This window comes from Hyperolius riggenbachi, chromosome 6, assembly GCF_040937935.1.
Source record: "Hyperolius riggenbachi isolate aHypRig1 chromosome 6, aHypRig1.pri, whole genome shotgun sequence".
Lineage (NCBI taxonomy): Eukaryota > Metazoa > Chordata > Amphibia > Anura > Hyperoliidae > Hyperolius > Hyperolius riggenbachi.
In genome coordinates, this window is record NC_090651.1 from 259,795,382 (window position 1) to 259,813,462 (window position 18,081).

Here is an 18,081-nt window from a genome sequence, read left to right on the forward strand (position 1 = left end):
TAACTGCTGTGCTTGGCAGGGTGTCTGGCACCTTAAAGCAGCAGAGACAGCCAAACTATTCCAGGAAAAATAAACACATATATAAGTAGATAACTACTTGTTCTACTTACATAACACAAGTATTGTACTCTCCACATTTTGATTTCAGTGAATTTTATATAGTAAATAAAGAGAATCATGTTCCTGGCATTTTCCATCTTGATTCCCTCTGACTGAAGCCAATCTTGATGTCATTTCCTCCCTAACTATTTTTTATCCTAGAAACTGCACTGTCATAGTTAGCTTGCTTTGTAAACACGTGAGCACGGCATACTTTAAATCAATCACTCTTTCAGGGGCAGTTCAAATGGGCACAGGCACAAGATTACCAGCCACAGTGCTCGCTGTTTAACCCATGCATTTCCTGCTGTTTACTGTTGTTTGCACAAACACTGCCTTTTTATCCCTATTTTTTCTGTCGTTTCCGCCAACCCTAAAAGCAACAGCATCTTCGTGTCCCCCTGCATGGTTGAAAAGTTACGTTCAGCACTGAAAGGTGCTAAATGCTTTTCGGCACACTTGCCAAAAAGCATTTCACTGAGACACTGCCAGAAGAACCTGGTTGTGAATCAACCCTAAATTTATATCTGGGTTCCAGTAGGTAAAAAAAATAGTATTCCTCTGGAGGGAAAGGGTATATAAAAAAACAAAACAAATCTGTGCTAGAATTTTTTTGTGTAGCAAAGACAAGGAATTGCTGTAAACAATCAATTAACCTCAGCTTCACCCAGGTCTAAAGTTGGCATTTAAATTGAACCTGACATGAAAATAAACTGATGGGATAAACAACTGTATCTAGAGTCCTACCTACTGTAGGACCTTCCTGGAGGCCCATAGTCTTTCAAGGGTTACTTTGAATCTTGTGACCTAAAGAAAAACAGTGAAAACATCTTTCGGACAGTCTCTCATTGAAAAAAAGACATCAGACAATCATTAACTGAAAAGCCCAACAATGTGAAAAGATAACGACTGAGAACAGTTCTTGGTTGCAACAAATAATCTGTCTGCACGATTCACATAACATGTGTGGCACTACAGAACTATAGAATAGCCACCGTATCTGTCAAGAAAGAAGTGGTGAACAAAAGCGGCACTGTTATACACAATGTCAATAGATTTATTACATTCCATTTATACCATCGACATACAGATTATACAAGGCATCCTCCTCCATTGTTATAAATACATTCATAAATTTCGATGACTATAATATTTTGAAAAAACAAACAAACAAAACTAAACTATCCATGATATGAATAAGTGGTTCAGGGTGGAATTGTCCTTTGTTGTCTTTGTCCCTTTGCCCCCCCCCTCCCCCACTCCCTCCTTTTTACTTGTTAGTTTTTGTTGTTGTTGTTTTTCTTCAGAGAGTCTTTGGTGGATTGATCCCTTTGGGCCTCATATCTATCTTGCATTTGTCTTACGTTGCTTGATAGGGGTGGGTCACTATCCCCTACCCTTGTATACAGAATACAGGGTATACCCTTGTATACAGTATGCATACCGTATACAGTATGCATACAGTATGCATACAGTATACTGTATACCCTTGTATACTGTATGCAGGATACTGCCCAGCCTTCCCCATTGCTTTTCTTGCTCATTCAAGGCATAACCACATTCTGACTCTGGTGGCACTGGCTAGCTACTAAGTAATTGAGCGCTTGTTGTTCTCTACCATATGCTTGTATGTCAAATGCCTTCAAAGCTGTTGTCTATCCTTGCACTATAACTGGTTGGAAAAAGAAAAGACTCTTTAAATAAATAAACAAACAAATAAATACATTCAAAAATAACAAATTGATTACAAATGGTTTCTTTACAGTATAAGAACCACTTTTGCACCAAACCTAGATTCACAAATCACTGCCAGTAGTATAATAAAGTGCTGTAGGTACATACAAAGTAACAATTTACATGGGTAGAAAGTTCTATTCAATAAATAATATCCTGACAAAATGCAATAAATCAGCATGTGGTTCTACTGGAAGGTGCAATAGTTAATAGGAAAGGTGTATACTAGTACACCGGGTTTGGCACATAAATGTTCAGTTACCTTGCATGATGTGTAGGGAGTAGGGACACATCATGAATTTGAAGCAATGCAGCACTTTATCTATTTATTCATTTTGATTTGCAGGGGAGCATTTACCTCTCTTGTCCAGTATTGTGGCTCTAGGCTTTCTTTTCAGGACAGTCAATAATACTGTATTATAAACTGTGCATAAGCCTTGTTATCAAACCATTTAATTACACTTACTTTTGGCATTATCCCTTTCTGGTGTGTGTTATTCAGTAATGTGTACTAGATATTTTTGGTCAGGCACCCAGCTATTACTTATTTCAGTTTTGTAAAACGTTTCTATTGCATTTGATTGTTTGTACCTTTTGAACTCAGTTTGACTGTTCATGTATTTATACAAATGGGAAACTTTGTTTTACTATAAGCATTAACTTGCTCAATTGTTCATATATTTTAGCTTTAGGACACTAAAGATTGTGTAAAAGTTGTTGTTGTATAGCTGAGACAATCAAACATTTAGGCGGGTTTTACACTTGTGGTGTGTGTTTAAGGTTCAATGTCCACCGCATCGCTCCAAACCACAAATATATCAACCTGTGGCAGAATGCGCCGACAGGGATATACACAGCACTGACAGGACATTCCTCCACGCATACATCATGTTTCTTTTCCTAAGGGCAGTTCTCACAATAATGGCATTGGTGTCACATGGTCCTTATTGTCATGTGCTTAATTTACATATGCTTCCAGTAAACTGAGCTGATATATGTGCTACTGGTGTTAACCTGACATGCCTTATCTGTTGTTGCCTTTTCATCTTGAGGCTTTATGCTGGGAATACACGTTTCGTTTTTGCCTTCGTTTAAACCTTCGTTTCGATTGTGCCTTTTGTCCTTTTCGATCCCGAAATAATCGACCGTACGGTTAATATCACCACCACCCACGGTTTCGGTTTTTTTTTTCGATTCTGATGGTTTCGTTTTTCCAATGATCGAAGGCTGCAAAGAAACGAAACGTAGTACAGGGACGGACGACATAAACGAATATATAATCGATCTGAACAGCCATCAAGCCTACCAATGGCTCGATTAGATGGATAAAGAGAGATAATATCAAACATGTTCGATCACTAGTCGTTCGTTTTTGGGGTCTATTAATCGAAACTATAATGAGATTATGACTATTTTCACATACGTTTTCAACACTCGATTCGTTTACCGAACGAATCAAAGGCTAAAACGAAGGCAAAAACGAAACGTGTATTCCCAGCATTAGGTTTTTGTTTTGATTGTTTTTTTGCTTTACAAATTATGTTTATCAGGTGATATCTGATCCTCTCTACTATTCACATGATATATTTCAGTTCTGATAAAACCTTATCAGAACGGGAAGGGATTGTTGTTAATAGAAAATAATGAGCTTCTGAGAGAATCTGACGGTGAGGTTAGTATGTAATATTCATTTGCAGCTACATCATGTGTTTATTTTAAATATTTTTACTCGGTTCAGGTTCCCTTTAACCCTTTCCACTCGTATGTCCCGCATAGTGGGACATCGCGAATTCCGCGTTGCACTCGTATGTCCCGCTATGCGGGAGATCTCTGCAGCGGCGGTTTGCAGTGCATCGGGACCGCCGCAAACCGCCGATCTGTGTGTGCCGGTTTGTGGGCATATAATACTACATGCCCACACTGGTAGTGCCCCCCAGCCCCATACCTGATGACCCCCATCAGCGGAATAAGGAACTGACATTTAGATTTAAATGTCACTTCCGTTTCTTTCTAGTTTTTTTTTGTTTGTTTGTTTTTTAATAAAAAAAATAGCTGCAGATTCAGTTTTGCAGATTCCATTCTGCAAAAAAAAAAATCATTGCAGATTATTTTTTTTTTCTTGTAGATTGCCTGCAAACTTGTTAACAGAATGAATGGCATCCTATGGGATGGACTGGGGGAGGGTGTAAATAGTAGCCAGTATTTTTTTGCTAATCTGCCCAATCGAAAAACCAACAATTGCATTGTGTGTAGGGACAGTAAGACCCCGGGTGGCGGGCATAAAACCACCTATTATTGCGAAACTTGCTCACGCAGGCCCGGATTACACCCAGGAAACTGTTTTTCAATTTACCATACCTTGGCTTTCTCCTCTGCTACCAGCCAATAGAAGATGCCAAACTGTGCAAATACGGTATCAAATTAAACGTTATAATGTGTTCTTTAAAATAAGATATACCATGTTACTGCGTTACGTTCCATGTTAAAATGGGAGAGAGTGTAAGAGGGAGAGCGCATTTCCTTAAAAAAAAAACTCAGAGCAGAAACGACTTGCTTCAGGAAAGAACTTCGAGTGGAAAGGGTTAACAAGTGTAAGTACAGATAGCATTTCCATGCCCTGCCTTTGCACAGTAATTGTAATGTGTTTTTTGGGGTTTTTTTGAGAATGCTTCTTTGTGCGTGTGCATGCATGTGTGTGTTTGTGTTTCTTTAATGTTTAGGGTCATTTTCAAAGCCTCTGACAGAATAGAATAAAGTTTTTATGATGGTTGATTGATTTAAGTTAGTTCTGAACACAGAAGCTACTTTAATGGAACTTAGCATGACTGAACAGCTAAAAAAAAACTGTTCTGTTCATTCTAATATAAGAAAAAAAGATGTATTTAATGCAAGAAAAATAGTTTTGATGGACATACAGTATAGATTTACATGATATAAAAACCACAGACAAAAGAATTGGCTCTTGGGTGCATGCTGTTGAAAAAAAAAATCTATTTTATTAAATCATAGAAATTAGTTAAATCACCATATTGAAAAACCTACTTCAAACAAGCAGGGCTGGATTTCTAGAAAGGCCGCAAAGGCCCGGGCCTGGCCCTTGGGCAGCTGCAGACCAAAGGGGTACCAGAACATGAAAGAGGGGTAACTACATATGAAAGAAGAGGCTGAAAATGGGAACAACACATGAAAAATGGAAACTGATGCCCAAGGGAGCTGTTCATTAAAGAGAGGGGATGCTGCACATGGAAGAGGGGGCTGAACATGGAATGGGAGGGGCGCTACTGCACAAGAAAGAGGAGCCATAAAATACTTGGTTTAGAGGCACCAAAAGTATAAATCTGGAAAACAACAAGAACCCACAATCCCCTAAATCCTATAAAACCAGAACCTGCACATTTGTATAACTCCAGTAAAGCCGCAGTCCTCACTGGAAAGGATAGTTGCTGAGAACACTGTCCTTCAAGAATTAGATTGTTGCATGAACGTCCCTTTGAAAATGCATCAAGGTCACCCTGTCTAATATGCAGTCAGTGTGACTGCTAGGCGATTTATGGTGTTTTTTGTGTATACATACAGTATTATAGTTATGGGATGGGCTGTGCAACTCCCTGGTTCCACCCTTATACACCTCCATGTGTGGATAGTGTGGTGGCTTTGGGCGGCTTCCACCCCCTCCGGAGTGTGACGCAGTATACGCCTATCACAGGTGCTGGTGCGCACCAGTTGGGACATGTCGTCATGTCTAGAGGGCTGAAACAAATGCAGTGTGGCGCCGCATTCGCCATATCTGCTGGGTGATGCCGGGGAGGCTGGGAGAGGGAGGAGTGGGCCACTGTCCATTTATGGTGGTGAGTTTGAGATATAAGGAGGTAACAGTTTATGAGGGAGTGCCTCATTCCTGATGAGGCTGTTTTTGATATGGTGAAACATGTTGACCTTTTGGGCATCTATTTGGGCCCTATGTGTCACTTTCTGAGAACACACCCTAAAATCAGGATCCATCCACTTTGGGCTACATCCATACAGGTGGACTACTATCCTACATGCTATAGCCAATGGAGTGGTAACCAATCCATGACACATGCATGATGAACTTCTTATGCCTTGATACAATATGCATCTGCAATTAGGATTCACCCAGCTGGTGTACCTTTTCTACTGGATCTCACATGTATTGAGGACCTCATGGGTCCAACTATATGAGAACTTTGCTTACATGGCTTTGCTGAGGGTCTTACAGATCCAGCAACTGGAACATTAGATTGATCTGCGATTAGGATCAGTTAACACACTTAGATTACAGTGCTTAGTGGATGAACAGCATAACACCCTTGCTATTAATTTTTTAGTGGATGGACATATACAGTGAGATGCGAAAGTTTGGGCAACCTTGTTAATTTTCATTATTTTCCTGTATAAAATGTTGGTTGTTATGATAAAAAATGTCAGTTAAATATATCATATAGGAGACACACACAGTGATATTTGAGAAATGAAATGAAGTTTATTGGATTTACAGAAAATGCACAATATTTGTTTTAATAAAATTAGGCAGGTGCATAAATTTGGGGCACAGTTGTAATTTTATTGATTCCAAAACCTTTAAAACTAATTATTGGAACTCAAATTGGCTTGGTACGCTCAGCTCTGACTGGGGCTTATATGATGATGGGGGGTATTTTGTAATATATGTAAATAATTGGTGTAGGCTATGTTATATATGTACAGCACGCTTTCTGATGAAGCCTTTTGGTGAAACATGCACATGTTAAAGTCTATGTACAGCACTTAGCACTCTATGTTTGTATATACCCACCCGTCATTGGGTCAGTGTGTGAGGGGACTTGATAGTTGGTGGTTGAACCAGATCAGCTATATCCTTGATCAGGTTATCTCCACTGTCCCCGAGCGACACAGACACACTGTGTGGTCAGTGGTCATAGCAGTGTGGGATAGCTACACCTTCCCATGAGACTTTTTGCTATGGGATAAGGGGGATTAGCAAAGACCCCCACACTCTGACAACAGATACATATCTGAAGGCTACACAGTGAGGGATTCTGAAACCGAATACCTCTCATTTTAAAACTTTTCGTGATACAGTAAAATTATAATTTTTACCATTTGTACCTATAGGGTAATGTCCTTCTGGACGCAAGTGTGTGATTTTGTTTCCCTGGTACTTCACTTATTCGGTAGTGTGTGACCGTTTTAATAAAATTAGGCAGGTGCATAAATTTGGGCACAGTTGTAATTTTATTGATTCCAAAACCTTTAAAACTAATTATTGGAACTCAAATTGGCTTGGTACGCTTAGTGACCCCCTGACCTACATACACAGGTGAATCCAATTATGAGAAAGAGTATTTAAGGGAGTCATTTATACGTTTCCCTCCTCATTTAAGTTCCTCTGAAGAGTAACAAAATAGGGGTCTCAAAACAACTCTTAAATGACCTGAAGATAAAGATTGTTCACCATCATGGTTTAGGGGAAGGATACAGCAAGCTGTCTCAGAGATTTCAGCTGTCTGTTTCCACAGTTAGGAACATATTGAGGAAATGGAAGACCACAGGCTCAGTTCAAGTTAAGGCTCGAAGTGGCAGACCAAGAAAAATCTCGGCTGAACAAAAGCAACAAATGGTGAGAATAGTCAGAGTCAATCCACAGACCAGCACCAAAGACCTACAACATAATTTTGCTGCAGATGGAGTCACTGGGTATCGTTCAACCATTCGGCGCACTTTACACAAGGAGATACTGTACGCGAGAGTGATGCAGAGGAAGCCTTTACTCTGCCCACAGCACAAACAGAGCCGCTTAAGGTATGCTAAGCACATTTGGACAAGCCAGCTTCATTTTGGAAAAAGGTGCTGTGGACTGATGAAACTAAAATTAAGTTATTTGGGCATAACAAGGGGTGTTATGCATGAAGGAAAAACAACACAGCATTCCAAGAAAAACCCCTGCTACCTACAGTAAAATATGGTGGTGGTTCCATCTGACTGTGGGGCTGTGTGGCCAGTGCAGGGACTGGGAATCTTGTCAAAGTTGAGGGATGAATGGATTCCACACAGTATCAGCAGATTCTAGAGACCAATGTCCAGGAATCAGTGACAAATCTGAAGATGCCCCAGGGCTGGATCTATCAACAGGACAACGACCCTAAACACTGCTCAAAGTCAAGGCATTCATGCAGAGGAACAAGTACAACGTTCTGGAATGGTCATCTCAGTCCCCAGACCTGAATATAATTGAAAATCTGTGGTGTGAGTTAAAGAGAGCTGTCCATGTGTAGCATAGTGAATATTAGGCACATGAAGTTTCACCAAATATCCAGTCTGCAGGTTTGCAAGAGGGTCATACCAACATACAGGAGCTGCAGAAATGTACACTTGTTAAAAATAGTTTAATTTGTTCAAAAGATGTTAACAGAGACTCAGGACAGGCAAAATAAACCTCTTTAAATGTGTCATTAGCTAAAACTGAGGGAAGTGTAACAGGCAGAATCTTAGCAATGGACTCTTCCAGAAAGCCCCCTGTGTATTCCATCTGTTGGTTTGGTCTCAGTGCAAAGATTGACTGTGGAAGAGGTAGGATATCTGTCTATGTTCTCTGAAGCTAAAGTTAATCTATCTGCTGTAAAAAGTTATGATCTATATCCATAATAGTTCTGTAGAATGTAAAGAGTTATATGTGTGCTTTTTAGCAGTCTGTAGGCCCTGCAGTACATGATAGGCTGAGTAGATGATGTTAGCAGGGCAGTTTCTAGGATAAATTTCACCCAGGGCGAGGGTGTAAAAATCGCCCCCCCCCCCCCCACCACCACCGTGGAGCCAGGTATAGGTGCCCACAGTATAGGTTAGCTACTACGTAGGTGCAACCAGTATGGGTTAGATAGGTAAGTGCCTGCAGTGTAGGTTAGGTAGGTAAGTGACTGCAGTATAGGTTAGATAGGTAGGTTCCTGCAGTATAGGTTAGGTAGGTAAGTGACTGCAGTAAAGGTTAGATAAGTAAGTGACTGCAGTATAGGTTAGGTAGGTAAGTGACTGCAGTATAGGTTAGGTAGCAATCACGCGCGTTATTCCACTGCGCTCAAATAATGATCCAACCACAATGATGCGTCAGGTCGTCCACCAGAAGCTGCTCCAATATACTCTGGGACCAAAGTATTATGCTAGTGAAAAATAGAACAAGAAAAGAGAAAGAGCACTCTCTCTCTCTAAGTGACTGCAGTATAGGTTAGGTAGGTAAGTGACTGCAGTATAGGTTAGATAGGTAAGTGACTGCAGTATAGGTTAGATAGGTAGGTTCCTGCAGTATAAGTTAGGTAGGTAAGTGACTGTAGTATATGTTAGATAGGTAGGTTCCTGCAGTATAGGTTAGGTAGGTAAGTGACTGCAGTAAAGGTTAGATAAGTAAGTGACTGCAGTATAGGTTAGGTAGGTAAGTGACTGCAGTATAGGTTAGGTAGGTAAGTGACTGCAGTATAGGTTAGGTAGGTAAGTGACTGCTGTATAGGTTAGGTAAGTAGGTGCTGTAGTATAGGTTAGGTAGCTAAGTGATTGCTGTAAAGGTTAGGTAGGTGCTGCAGTATAGGTTAGGTAGGTAGGTAGGTGCTGCAGTATAGATTAGGTAGGTAGGTAGGTGCTGCAGTATAGGTTAGATAGGTATGTAGGTGCTGCAGTATAGATTAGGAAGGTAGGTAGGTGCTGCAGTATAGGTTAGGTAGCTAAGTGATTGCTGTAAAGGTTAGGTAGGTGCTGCAGTATAGATTAGGTAGGTAGGTGCTGCAGTATGGATTAGGTAGGTAGATAGGTGCTGCAGTATAGATTAGGTAGGTGCTGCAGTATAGATTAGGTAGGTAGGTGCTGCAGTATAGATTAGGTAGGTAAGTGACTGCAGTATAGGTTAGATAGGTAGGTGCCTGCAGTATAGGTTAGGTAGGTAAGTGACTGCAGTATAGCTTAGATAGGTAGGTAGGTGCTGCAGTATAGATTAGGTAGGTAGGTGCTGCAGTATAGATTAGGTAGGTCGGTGCTGCAGTATAGATTAGGTAGGTAGGTCGGTGCTGCAGTATAGATTAGGTAGGTAGGTGCTGCAGTATAGATTAGGTAGGTAGGTAGGTGCTGCAGTATAGATTAGGTAGGTAGGTAGGTGCCAGTATAGGTTAGGGAGGTAAGTGACAGTGGCGGTGGGAGCGGGCATAATAGTAATAACTCACCTACCTTCAGCCAAATAGCCGATCCCACGCAGAGGGGGCGCTGTGGCGGTGGGAGCGGACATAATAGTAATAACTCACATTCCTTCATGTCGGACAGCCGATCCACGCAGCTTCAAAGTCCTTCTTTTCCTGGCATCTGTCTCAGTAACAGCTCCCCCTGTGATGACGTACTGCAGGAATGTGAGTTATTACTATTATGCCCGCTCCCACCGCCACAGCGCCCCCCTCCTGCAGCAACAATCCAGCGCCCCGGCGATTGTACATATCGCACGCCCATAGAAACGGGGCTGGATGTTAGTTAGAGAGCCATGTGCTCTTCCTGAAATGGCTGCTGTATGAGACATGCAGTGTTTCACATCACCCTGCTGCAGAATCTCTGTAAAATGTTTTCTTTTGTTCATTTTTCTGTATGCTTTGTTAGATATATATATATATATATATATATATATATATATATATATCCTGTAACATGTATGTGGGAATGTAATATAATGACTGCCTGTTATGATATAGGTGGGCTGGTGGCCTGACAGTATCCCAGATAGTGGCAGTGTTTCCCTGTTGTCTTACAGGTATGAAAAACAAAAGTTTGCTTTCTTAAAACAGAAAGAATTTGCGATAATTCAGGTTGGAGTGAGCTTGAGATGTCTCCCAGTGCATCACTGCTGAATATATGCAAACTAGCCGACCCGCGGCGTAGCTGTTATGATCGCTTCTGCAGCGTTTACTGCTGACTGCAGTGGTATTGCAAACCAAGCAGTTCTAATGTCATTACATGCATTTGCTTGCATAGTTTGGTTTGCACTTAAACTAGTTGCTGATTCCATCTGCAGTCGCTCTGAAGTTAATGACAGTTTAATATGCTTTTGTGTAAACAAACATTGTCTGCTGCAATGGAGGGGCAATCCCTTTCCTGCAGGCTGCATATCATTGTCTGCCTTTTCCTGCTATCAGCCTGTGATTAATTACCATTCACTTGTGTGGGAATCTGCAGGTCTGCTCCCATTGGATGACCTCAGTATAAAGAACTGCTTCCTGCAATGCCTCATGGGCTACCATAGTCTCAGATTCTGTCTGTTACTCTGCTTGTGCCCCACCTCGTTCCTAGACCGTGTGGACTGCGTTGACTCCTGCGAAGGTGTCAGCGAGTCCTCCTAGTTCTGCTCTTGTTTCTAGAAGTTGTTACTTTGCTTGTCTTGTGTCATATATTGGTTCATTGCCAATATATACGCATACTTGTATGTTTATTATTTTCCTTGTATCCGTGTTACGTTGATACATCAGTGTCGCTGATATATACGTACACGAACTGTTTATATCCTGTGTTCCGTTAGTCAGCGTTCCAGCACGCTGAGCTAGTTATCCTGTTCCTGGTCCTGTTTGTGGATTGCGTTCATCTCTGCGAAGAGATAGCGAATCCTTCTGAGTCCTGTTCCCTGTATTACTCCAGTCTTAGTCAGAGTTCCTGCTTATGTCATATATCGGTTCATTGCCGATATATACATATGTTAGTCAGACGTTACAAATAGTTTCATTGATAGCTGTAATTGTAATACGCTAGGAAATCATACTTATTGTATATTTATCTGTGTTACGTTCATCTATCTTGATCCTGCTATTTCCTGACTATCCTGTCCTGTCTTGGTGAGGCACGCCATCGCTGCAAACGCATTGGCTACCTCATTCCAGTCTGTTTTATTGTGGACGCTTGCTGTCACTAAGTAGTGGCTAGTTAAGCAAGCGTTCATTCTGTCTACCTGTCCTGATCTCCTTAGTCCTGGTTTATGCGCTCAGCGCTACTTTGCGCTGAGACGTTATTATGAAAGTGTTGTTTGTGGCTGTTCGGATCTGCACCGGCTCTGTGCACCACAATCTCCTATTGGAGTCAGTCCTCTCCTCCACTAAACTGGGGATATCCTGATTCCTTGTGCTGGTGTGTGTACCTCCTTCACGTCAGCTTATGTGTTGCATGCTGACTGTGGAGATTACACCTCCAAGCTTAACATTATGGTAGCCCCATTACCAATCCCCATTGTGGGGGGGGGGGGGGGTTCCCAGCAAAAATGACACTGTTTGTTATGGTTCCTGTTCCTTTAAGAAATTTGAGAAACTTAATTCTGAAACAGAAAATGAGTTTTTTTCTGAATGTACCAGGTTTTTGGCCAATCCCGAGCTCCAGGCTACTCCTGTTTCAACGTGGGCCCCCCAGTTAATTTATGTTTTGTTTAAGGGAAATTTGTTCCAGTGGGCGTACGATGTCTTGGATCATACGAATTTGAAAGAAAGACCGCTGGAATTTCTAGCGTTTGTGATCCATAACTGGCTGCGCAAAACCGATTTGCCTAGCCCTTTTGATAAGCTCCTGGCAGCTTGTCAATCAGCTGCTCCTTCTACTGCCTACAAAAATAATCAGCAAGCAGATAATTGTTCTGATAACTTTTCTTCTGCTTTGAATAAATCACCTAAGGCAGCAGGGTCTAAAGCCAAACGTAAACGCTCCAAAAGAAAAGCGTTACAATCAGCGGAGTCGTTGCCCTTAGCGACTGCGCATCAGATCTGTAATGAGACTCCGCCATTAACCGATAATGAAATTCAGTCACCATTCAGGGGAGTCAAATGGACCTATGAAACTACTAATGAACTTTCATTGCTAGCCAGGGAAAATAAAAGTTCTTGTTTAAATGAATTATCTGAATATGATTATGAAGATATATTACAGAGTATTGAACAGATCAATTTATTCGTGCAGCAAGGGAAATTTGCATACACTACAGTTCAACACTTGCTACAGGTACTGGAGATCCTTAGGAATAAGAAATCGGCTAATCACCTGCTAAATAACCCAATGTATGTTTCTGCCACTAACACATTTGCAAACTATGATCAGCTTGAATGCTCAGCTGTTAAATATGCATGGGATCCTCCCTTTGAGAAAGGAGAGATGGAAGCCCTGGTCTATGAATGGAAGAAAGATGCAAGTTCATTTCGTCAGCTTTACAGTGCAAAAAGTGAATTAGTATTGAATGCATGCATTAAGTCTGCCTATAACCTAATAAAAACTGGTGTGTGTGGGTATGACTTTGTGGCTCCATTGATCGATGTGTGGAAAATGATTTTGGACGATTTTTATGCGATTCAATCAGTTGATACCAGGGAAGACACACTGTCAATTGGAGACTGTCCCACTTCTCCAGTTACTGAGTCCCTGCCATGTCTTGTGAATGTTCCTGTAACTCCACCCTGTACCATGGATAACTCAGTGTTACTTCCCAGTAAAACAGAAGCCACTGATACTTTCTTAACTTTGCCCTGCACAAATTTCTCAGCAGAGAATCCAGAGGTCCTGTTGACTTCTGAGTCCAGCCTAGCCAGTACTCATGAGTCTTTGTTCAGTGAAACAGACACCAGAAAAATCTTGCCTGTCTCTGCAAACACTTCTGCAGAAATTACCTGTGTTAATAAAGTTCAACTCCTGTCTGATCCAGCAGATGCCAATAGATGCACTACATTCGTTTCTGAGTCCCAGCAATCCTGTCTAGAAACCTCAGAACCCCAGTATCTGAATTTCCCAATTTTACAATTGAATAGTGCTTCAGATGCACAAACTTTGTGTCTTGATCTTCCTGTCTCTACACCTCGCTCTAGTTTCGTGAATAGCTCAGAGCATCTGCTATGTGAACCTGAAATCGTAGAATTATTACCTTGTTCAGAAAATGTTCCAGTAAATTTGCCCTGTACCATGAATTGTGCAGTAGATCTTCCCAATGAAGCTCAGGTCACAGAATCATTATGCTGTCCAGCAGGTGCTTCCATGGTTTTGCCCTGCGATATGGCCTGTTCAATGATCCTGTCCAGTGAAGCTGTGGTCACAGAGTCTTATGCTTCACCCAGTACTTTGGATACTTCAGATCCTCTAGTAGAGGAGTCTGAGGCACTGTTTACTTCAGTGGGTGTTGCAGTAGTATTCACTTGTTTAGCAGCTGTTTTGGAATTACAGTCTGCTCTAATAAAACTTGACGAATCTCTGCCCAGTGAAGCAGAAGCTATTGAAACATTGTCTTTGTCAGCAAGCGTTTTTGATACCTTGCCCTGTACACAGTCTGATTTAGCTAAAGATGTTGAGTCCCTCTCTGATCTCACAGTAGTCAGGGAACTTCAGCCCTGTCCTCTGAATGTTTCAGAAGTATTGCCCTGTAACATGGATAATTCTGACTCGCTGGAAAAAATAATAGAAATCTCAGAATTTCAGTCCGGGTTAATGAGTGTTTCTGAAACCCAGCCCTGTATCCTGGAAAATTCTGGTTTTCTGGCCGGTGTGGCAGTAGTTCCAGAGTCCCCTTCCTGTCCAGTGAGTTTCTCAGTTTTGCCTAGTTCAGTGGGGATTGCTGCAATGCTGACTTGTTTTGCAGCCCTTCATGAGCTCCAATCCAGTGTATTTGATGAGTCTCTGTCTAGTCCAGAAGAAGCTATGGGAACCCTGTCTAGTTCAGTGCATACATCAGAAGATTTGCCCTGTCTTGTAAATGCCCCTGAACATGATTTGTTAATAACCTTGCTGGAATCAGCGACATCTAAGTCTGATCCTGCAGTTTTTAGTGAGAATCCAGTAACTGTGAAGTCTAGTCATGATGAATTTTTTTTGCCCAGTTCTGGTTTCGGTCCTGTCTTGACTGACTTTGAGGTTCGCAGTTCCTTGACATGCCCAGAGGTTTCTCTTGTGCCGGTGTGCCCAGATGTGCTTCGTATGCCAGAGTGCCCAAGTGTGTCTGTGTTAGCGTGCTCACGTGCTTCCCTAGTGGAGACATGTTCTGATGTTGCCGGTTGGCCTGCATGCCCGGAGATGGTTCTGGTCTCTAAAAGCCCTGATCTTGATGTTTGTCCTTGTGACCCTGACTCTGGAGTTGCCCTGGGTTACATAGGGGTTCTTGATAGTTCTCCATGTGAGCCTAAGGGGCGTTCTGACCTGTGGGGATCTCTTTGGAGCTTCCAAGTGTTCTGGGAGATCTCTGAGGAAACTTGTCCTGGTACCTTGGACTGGTTCAACAGTGGGTTTTGTGTTGGTAAGGACAGTTCCGGTGGGCATTGCAAAGGCTTTGGCGTTTTTGGACGGTCCCTGGAAGGCGGTGGGTATCGCTCAGAGAATTTCTTGGGGTTTTTTTCTGGAAGTCGTGGTTCTGATGGGTATCACACTGAGGCTTGTAGTGCTGACGGGCATGGTTCGGTAGGTTCTGGTTCCAATTGGTCTAGTTTTGGTGAGACTGATTCGGGAATTTGGTTTTGTCGGGCTGATCCGACCTTCATGAATTTTCAGTCAGATCAGTTTGCTGGATTTCCCACTTCTGATTTTTTGGTTTGGGTGGTTCAGGAGAAATATGTCAGTTTTTATAGGCGTCCAGAGGCTGCGTTTAAGGGGGGGGGGGGTACTGTTATGATCGCTTCTGCAGCGTTTACTGCTGACTGCAGTGGTATTGCAAACCAAGCAGTTCTAATGTCATTACATGCATTTGCTTGCATAGTTTGGTTTGCACTTAAACTAGTTGCTGATTCCATCTGCAGTCGCTCTGAAGTTAATGACAGTTTAATATGCTTTTGTGTAAACAAACATTGTCTGCTGCAATGGAGGGGCAATCCCTTTCCTGCAGGCTGCATATCATTGTCTGCCTTTTCCTGCTATCAGCCTGTGATTAATTACCATTCACTTGTGTGGGAATCTGCAGGTCTGCTCCCATTGGATGACCTCAGTATAAAGAACTGCTTCCTGCAATGCCTCATGGGCTACCATAGTCTCAGATTCTGTCTGTTACTCTGCTTGTGCCCCACCTCGTTCCTAGACCGTGTGGACTGCGCTGACTCCTGCGAAGGTGTCAGCAAGTCCTCCTAGTTCTGCTCTTGTTTCTAGAAGTTGTTACTTTGCTTGTCTTGTGTCATATATTGGTTCATTGCCAATATATACGCATACTTGTACGTTTATTATTTTCCTTGTATCCGTGTTACGTTGATACATCAGTGTCGCTGATATAGACGTACACGAACTGTTTATATCCTGTGTTCCGTTAGTCGGCGTTCCAGCACGCTGAGCTAGTTATCCTGTTCCTGGTCCTGTTTGTGGATTGCGTTCATCTCTGCGAAGAGATAGCGAATCCTTCTGAGTCCTGTTCCCTGTATTACTCCAGTCTTAGTCAGAGTTCCTGCTTATGTCATATATCGGTTCATTGCCGATATATACATATGTTAGTCAGACGTTACAAATAGTTTCATTGATAGCTGTAATTGTAATACGCTAGGAAATCATACTTATTGTATATTTATCTGTGTTACGTTCATCTATCTTGATCCTGCTATTTCCTGACTATCCTGTCCTGTCTTGGTGAGGCACGCCATCGCTGCAAACGCATTGGCTACCTCATTCCTGTCTGTTTTATTGTGGACGCTTGCTGTCACTAAGTAGTGGCTAGTTAAGCAAGCGTTCATTCTGTCTACCTGTCCTGATCTCCTCAGTCCTGGTTTATGCGCTCAGCGCTACTTTGCGCTGAGACGTTATTATGAAAGTGTTGTTTGTGGCTGTTCGGATCTGCACCGGCTCTGTGCACCACAATCTCCTATTGGAGTCAGTCCTCTCCTCCACTAAACTGGGGATATCCTGATTCCTTGTGCTGGTGTGTGTACCTCCTTCACGTCAGCTTATGTGTTGCATGCTGACTGTGGAGATTACACCTCCAAGCTTAACAGTAGCACACGACGCATACGAGGGTAGAGGGCAGGAAGGGGGTATCGGGCACAGCGGTGGGGAGGGGGGTTGGACCCCCCCTCAACTGGGTTCCCCATGTGTGCTCTACCTCCAGCTTAAGCTCAGCAGGAACCCCCCCCCCCTCAGCTGGGTCCCCCATGTGCACTCCCCCTCCAGCTTAAGCTCAGCAGGAACTCCCCCCCCCTCCCTCACCTTGGTCCCCCATGTGCACTCCCCCTCCTGCTTAAGCACAGTAGAAGCCGCCAATATTAGTAAGAGGCAGCGGGTGGGGATGACTCACCTCTTCCGTGTTCCATCGTGCGTTCCACTGTCGTCACTTCCTGCAATACTGCACACTGTATTGGTGTAATTTGCCTTTTTAAAACAGAAGGAAATCTGCAATAATTCAGCTATAAGTGAACATGTGTGGTTACCCACAATGCACTGCTACTAAATATGAAAATTACCCCTTTTCCCCCTTGGTAAGCCAAGCAAGCATCCAGAGCCGCTGGTGTATAGCAAGCATATAGCTTTAAGTTTTACACAGTCATATCAAACCCACATGTAGACAGCCTGTTTCAGACTTTTGTTCCTCATCAGTACATGGCAAGGATTGATACGGCTGTATGAGATAGGGCTTGGACCAGTACAACAGAGTAACCAAGCAGATCAGGGTGACCCAAACCACTTGTAATGTATAGGGGGATAAAAGGGACCAAAAATACCTCCTACTAAAAAAAGCAAAGCTTGGTGTAATTTGCCTTCCTAAAACAGAAAGAAATATGCAATTATTCAGCTATAAGTGAACATTTGTGGTTACCCACAATGCACCGCTACTAAATATGCAAATTATTCCTTTTCACCCTTACTAAGCCAAGCAAGCCTATAGCTTTAAGTTTTACACAGTCATAGCAAACCCACATGTGACAGCCTATTTCAGACCTTTGGTTCAACTTCTCATCACTACATAGGCTATCATTCATAAAGCATTTCCGCATGCGGAAATGCTTAAAACAGCTGACTTTTCCGCACACGTAGCAAAATCTGCATTCATAATGGCTCCTTCCGCATCAAAAGCTGACATTACCGAGCAGAGCGATAAATCACCGCCTTGTGCGGTGATTGTTGTAAAAAATGTAGCAAAATGTTAATTCATAAAGATCACCGCAAGCGGTGTGAGGTCGGGAAGTACCGCTCCCTCTGATGTGGCGATAACAATGTTAAGTGGATGGAGACACAGCTCCCAGGCAGCTGCAGTAGAGTGGAACACAGAGAAATGTATCAACTCGGTAGCTTCCA